General features: G+C 34.3%; 1 long non-coding RNA gene across 1 annotated transcript; it reads right to left on the bottom strand.

Moving 5' to 3' along the window:
• Positions 1-4,431: 4,431 nt before the first annotated feature.
• LOC125666845 (uncharacterized) lies at positions 4,432-5,820 on the bottom strand. The gene is made up of 3 exons (XR_007366944.2): positions 5,741-5,820; positions 5,433-5,531; positions 4,432-5,028 (listed from the first exon to the last, which is right to left on the bottom strand). It is a non-coding gene; the product is annotated as an uncharacterized LOC125666845 (long non-coding RNA).
• Positions 5,821-6,498: the final 678 nt, after the last annotated feature.

Genomic DNA, 6,498 nt, shown 5'->3' with positions numbered 1-6,498 from the left:
TTAGTGACCTTGTTCTTTTCAAAATGAACTTGAGTAACCTCTGTCCGAACGTTAATCACACAATGATGAATAACTTTAAAACAAATGTTAAAATGAATTTTTTCACATGAAAGGTGAAGATAACGAACAATGATCAATGTCATATCTCCTATAAGGCATACAGTTGGGCAAACAAGGACCCATGGATATACCAAAGCTGGGATCAGGTGCCTAGGAGGATTAAGCATCTCCTGTGAGTGACCTTGGTTCTTACAAAGTGACCTTGAGTGACCAATGATCAATACATGTTCAACAAGAGGCACATGGACCAGATCGCTCACCTGAGTAGCTTGTAATTTATAAAAGATTCCTTTATCAATCTTTATTCCTATGGAAATTCTTGACCCCATATTGTGGTCCCAACTTATCACAAAATGATCAGAACATAACTGAAAATGAATTCCCATAACACTGAAATGCCTCAACACCAATATGACTAACATGATCTTGCTGTTCTAGATAAAACCAAGACCACAAGGTTATATATCATGGTATGATACGATATACTTTGTCATAAGAAATATGAAAACTCTATCTTTAATAACTCATTGGATATTAAATACGTAAGATATTTTATTAAAAGTAAATCAATATTCCAGGTCAAGGCCATAAGGTCAAACACTCAAATGAATTATGGTCTTGCTATAAAATCTATATACATATGCAATTATAAATTATTTTCCTTATAGAGTTCAGGAGATATCGAAGAGGACGGTTTTTTTAAAAGAGAAAGTAGGTCAAGGTCATAAGATCGAATATAATTGTTTATATAATTGATATTTTATTATGATAATTGATAATAAAATTTGGACAGCAGGCACTGCCTCTAAAACTCCTCTTCGTAAGATATACAACTCAAAATTTTATACAGTACGGCCATCGCGGATCCCGTATTAGACCGCGCTACCCTCGCGGTATGTTAATCCTTCCCGCGCTATCCCTCCGCGGGATTTCATCGCGGGGCAGATTTACACCGCCGCGGTGTGAAGTACCGTTATTTACCTGTTAGGACAAACTAACTGTACGATAGCTATTTCATTCGTCGGCAAAAAATGAGTACAGCTTGCTTTTGGACAGCTATCTCGCATTACATACCGGTATATTAAATAAATCATTTTAGAAAAATGAAAAATAAAATCAGGGACCTACTAAAACCAGATATACTTAGGATTTAGCATATCTAATACACATCCAATTGTTTTATTCTAAAAAACAAAAAAAAACAAAAAAAAAACAAAACAAAACAAAAAAAAAAAAACAAAAAAAAAACCAAACCAGCATTTAATTTTGTTTTTTAATAGTATTTTTATGCTACAATTAATGATAAGGATTAGGAGCTGTGTCCTAATATTTTTTACAGTGAAAAAATAATACAAATAGATCTACAAATGACCGTATACGAGTGCAAGATTAATATGTTCTGTCTGTTTTAATGGTGTTTGTGTAGATTTCGAGAATTGGTTCAATAATTCATTAGTAACAAAATATTATTTTGTATGTCTTAAGAATGACAAAATGTAAATTTTATATTATGCTAAAAGAAAGATTTTTGTTTTCTCATTTCAATCGAACATCGTTTATATGTACACCTGTTGGGTCCCTGCTGCACGTGTTCTTAAAACAACACACGGGGAGAAGACCCTGTGTGTATATGTTCAACGCGTCGAATACAGGATGTCAAAATGGTAATGTCTCTACTCCAGGGCATGCGATCTGCTTATCAGCTTACAATTACCTACATGTATACCCAACAAATTTTACCAGTAATTAAACTAGGGTGTTTGTCTTTAATTCCTTCGTCAAGTGCTGGTTTCCTCGCTTACAACTTACTAATTCCTTTTACTACGGTACATATGAATGTCAGGATCATCACAATTACTCTCTAATTGCATGTTAAATCAAAATTAAATATACGCTGTAGAGGAAGGCCACACATATACGACAGGGGTGGCGCGGCGTATACCCCAAAACTGTGTTTTACTTGTTATCTACTTTTTGGTATTATATTACCTCCTTTAAAATATGCATTGTGTTTTTTTCTCCTCTCTCTCAGATGTTCAAAGCCCCAGAAATGTAATTAAAATTTGAGAATTTGGATCCAATTAATATTTTATTTTAATTAGATTGATGCTTTATTTGTATTGATTACCAAGCGGTGTTTGTGTGGCTAGTCTAATGTTGTCTTAGCAGTTTCACGGGTAGAGCGTGCGCTGATCGAGGTCTGGGACGTTGAAGCAGACAGGAAGTGTTATGTAACAGATATACACATACCCGAGACGTTCTCTACACAATGAAACCTGTTAAGTTAGGACGTCTTCACAATGTCTAGAAGAGAAAATGTAATGTGTTAGGTATAGCTATAGGGACACCTATATAATACTCTCTTTCGAATTGGGGAAAAATGGTTTGGAGAGAATATTAATTAGAACATATCCTCACACCACTTGTCCCCTCTAATCTAACATTTTGTATCTACATCTTTCGTAAGGAGACGTAACTTGGGCAGATTTTTGTCAAATGGTTAGAAATTGTCCTCACTTTACACGTTTTATCCCCCCTCTCAAATTTTATATAGAGTTTGATGATACTAGGCTTTCCTTTTCCTACTTTAATATTTGCGTGATATATGTTTTCTTAATATATATTTGTACAAATACATGTATAGACTTATATTCCTGAAAAATAAGTTGTGAAACCACCAATCTGTGATTGATACTAACAGGGAAAATCAGTTTTCGTGAAGTTACTTTTGCTGTTTCACGGGTAAAACGTGTGCCGATCGATGTCTGGGGTGTTGGAGCAGAAGGTATTCGGAGCAGACAGGGCGTGTTATGTAACAGATATACACATACCCATGGCCGTTTCTTCACAGTCCAGTCAGCTATGTTAAATAGTTCTCTCTCTCTCTTTCCGTATCGCGGAAAATACGGAATCCGCGCTGGTCGTACTGTATGTGTGTAATTTACCACTAACATAACAAAAGACATAAATTTGACTCAGAAACGTGTTTACTCAAGTTATGAATGAAAATTCATGAACGGTATGAACTTTTATCAATACGGAATGCTTGAAATCTGATAACATCACCAAAAAGGCATTTCATTACAAAAAGTTAACAGCAAACCAGAGAAGGAATTACACAGTTTTTGGGGATAGTCCATCATTACACTTAGTCGATGAAGTGTCAATACCGGGTATGGCCTCCCCTTGCATCAATGGCGGTTTGACAACGTCGAGCCATGCTGTCAATAAGCACCCGGATGTTTTCAATGGGAAGGTTGTTCCACTCTTCCACGAGGGCGTTTCTGAGAACTGCCAAAGTATCTATGGTCGTTATAACGATCTAGTTTGCCAATACAATCTATCATTGGGTCAAATCTTGTCTGACATGTTTCATACCGATAGTTAGACCGCTCTTGGCACACTGATTTTGACTACGTATAACTCTGTTTACTTGATCAAGATATAGGGTTCACAGTGGATGTGACAGGTCGAAAGGGGATGCTTACTTCTCCAAGGCGCCTGATTTTACCTCTGGTAAATCCAGGGGTCCGTGTTTGCCGAACTCTCTATTTTGCATTGGTTATTGGAATTTTGAGATTGATCAGTGTTCGTTATCTTAGCCTTTCATTGTTCTCAAAGTATCAGCATTACTCTGGGAATCTTCCGAAGCCAGAGACAATACACAAATAAGGATGAAAGAAGGGGAAACTGCAACTGACATGAAAAGTTGTTGTGTTTGGAAAAGTAATATAAATTCAGTTTCAATTGAATATTTCAACAATTTTTAATATTTTTGTACACTTTAAAATCGTCAGCCATGTCAGACGATTCGATGAGCATTCCTTATACATTCGACCAGAAATGAAATATTAAAAAAATAATATCTTTTTAGGTTAGATAGATATGAAAGGTGAATATAAGGAACAGTGATCAATCTGATAACTCCTACAAGCAATACAAAATAGATATCTCTTTTTTTATGAGATATATATCTCATGTGGACGTTTATTGATGTTATAATGTATTCCAAGTCTAAACAGAACTCATTCATTTTTTTTTATAGATATCCCTTTAAGATAAGGTGATATAGATCTCTCTCATAGATATAGATATTCCAAAGATATATACATTTAAGTGAGATATATCTCTTAACATAAAGATGAAAGGTGAAGATAATTCTGATGAAAGGTGAAGATATATTTCTTTTTCTAAATACATTTCCCTTTAAGATAATAGATTTCTCTATGCATTATTGGTATTTTATTTTCTGCATACATCGTAAAACATCTTGACATACATGTTGGTGCCTCTATCTATTTGGAACACAACGGATGTATGGAGAATCATGTCATCATTTCGTAAAGAGAATAAATAACGACACTCTGGAATTTATTATTTGTTGTATTTTGTCCAAATATTTCATGGTATAGATGTTTAAAACAAATACATCAATAGATAGCTGTTCTAGAACAAATATGCACAGTCTCAAATATACAGATAATTGTACATTTGAATAAAGCTAGTACTTCAGTAGTAAAGGGAAGCTGACAACTGTAAGAAGAACTTTGGTTTCCTCCAGCATATCAGTAATTCACATTTTATCCATACATATATTATGGAATACAAAATACATACTACATAGATAAGCTAAAGTGGTACACCAGTCCACAAATCTACAATGGACTTATTATAACAATACGATACAGTGAGGTGCATCAATGATATGCTTTGTCAATATGAAGAAGTTGATTGATCTTTTAGTTAATTCATGAATCATTTTCTTTTCAATTTCAGCATTCTTCTTTCCAGTGAGGCGATTTCCTCTTTATCTTCCATCATCATCTTTCTCCTTACTCTTAGAGCCGTCATCTGCGCTTCTCCTTTGACGATTTACGCCACTTTCTTTGCCATCTCCATTATCTTTGTCATCATCACTATTTTTGTTTTTGTTATCATCGTCTTTATCTCCATTGTCACCACTTCGCACTAAAGATAAAATTCACAGAAAACATAAAACGCACTCAAACAAATATGGAAAGTAATAGTCACTCTTACCGATGAAGAAATAATTTATCGTACAAGAAATAGATAGATAAATCTGTCAATTACGAATACGCAGAGTATTTTCTGCAGAAACTTGAATTTAAAAGTTTGAAATTCAAATCTCTCGCCTCAGAAATTCAACTTCCTGGATAAAACATCAGACATTCTTGCAGTTGAAGAATTCTGACCATAATATTACTGCACCAATTGTACTACATATTCACTGAGACAATAATGTGTGTTTTATGAAAGAGATGGCGTTTAAGAGAGATTAATATACATGTAGTACATATCCCGAGTTCCTATCCTCAACGTCTTAATAAAAAACAAGAAAATAATCAACTCACTGGCAAAGGCTTCCACCAACACTAGGCCGATGAGCAGAAGAACAAGGAATCTCTTCATTCTGCAGCACTGTATCAGATTCTACCGTATAATACTAAATTCTGAAAACAAGTGCAAAAATATCTAAGATAAATTGCATTGGGATAACTGATAGAGAGACAATTTTTCAAGTAGCATGTTAGAGATTACATGAACTAGAGATTTAAGTTGACCACGGATTCATCCCACAAAATGTTTTTACACTGGAACTATTAATAAAAGGATTTTTAATATGCTACGCTGTGCAAGGACAACAGCGGTATGATCTTACCTTTTGTAATACGTTGAATGCACTGGAGGTAGCTATAGATCTACGTTCGGTTTTGGACACTTATATAGTCGTTACTTATGGCAGGGATCAACGAAGCAGAGCTATTTGTAGATTTAAAAATGTATGTTGTAGCAAACTATATCCTATACACAAATATCCTTGAAGGATCCACTTTTTGTATAGACAAAGGTCATTTCAGTATGAGTAATGAAATTTTTCAAAATAAATTGTTCTGTTGCATAGATATAGCCACAACTGCAATTAAAATTCATGTATTTTGAAACTCTACATAAAATGCCTACATGTATTTCTTTTTCAAGAAGATTATAAAAAGGACGAAAATCAATTTTGTTACCGTTTGTCAAATAATAAAAACGAATATCTATTCGAGTTTATGATATTAATCCACAGACTAACCCTAAGTACAAGTCAACATCTTAGTACAAAAGTTTAGAAGATCAATATACTGTAAGACTAGGATTAGGAAACTCTTACAACTTCCTGAACAGCCGCGTGATTTTATGAGCACCTTTTCAGACAGTGTATTGTTACAGTGCTATTCACATTTACAGTTAAATTCTACCTTTATTTTCTTCTAATTTGATTTATTTAAGGTGTTCAAGCCAGTACAAAAGAATGGTAGTCAAAGATGGTTAACATGAAACGGTATGATCGGTGGAAGCAATGTGTTCTTTGCATCTCCTTTTAAAACAAATTATTTCTCGCCAATTGCGATGCAGGAGAGGCAGGGCAACTAT

This window comes from Ostrea edulis, chromosome 10 (assembly GCF_947568905.1).
Source record: "Ostrea edulis chromosome 10, xbOstEdul1.1, whole genome shotgun sequence".
Lineage (NCBI taxonomy): Eukaryota > Metazoa > Mollusca > Bivalvia > Ostreida > Ostreidae > Ostrea > Ostrea edulis.
Note: the sequence above shows the minus strand (reverse complement) of the source record. Positions and strands in the feature narration are given on the sequence as shown.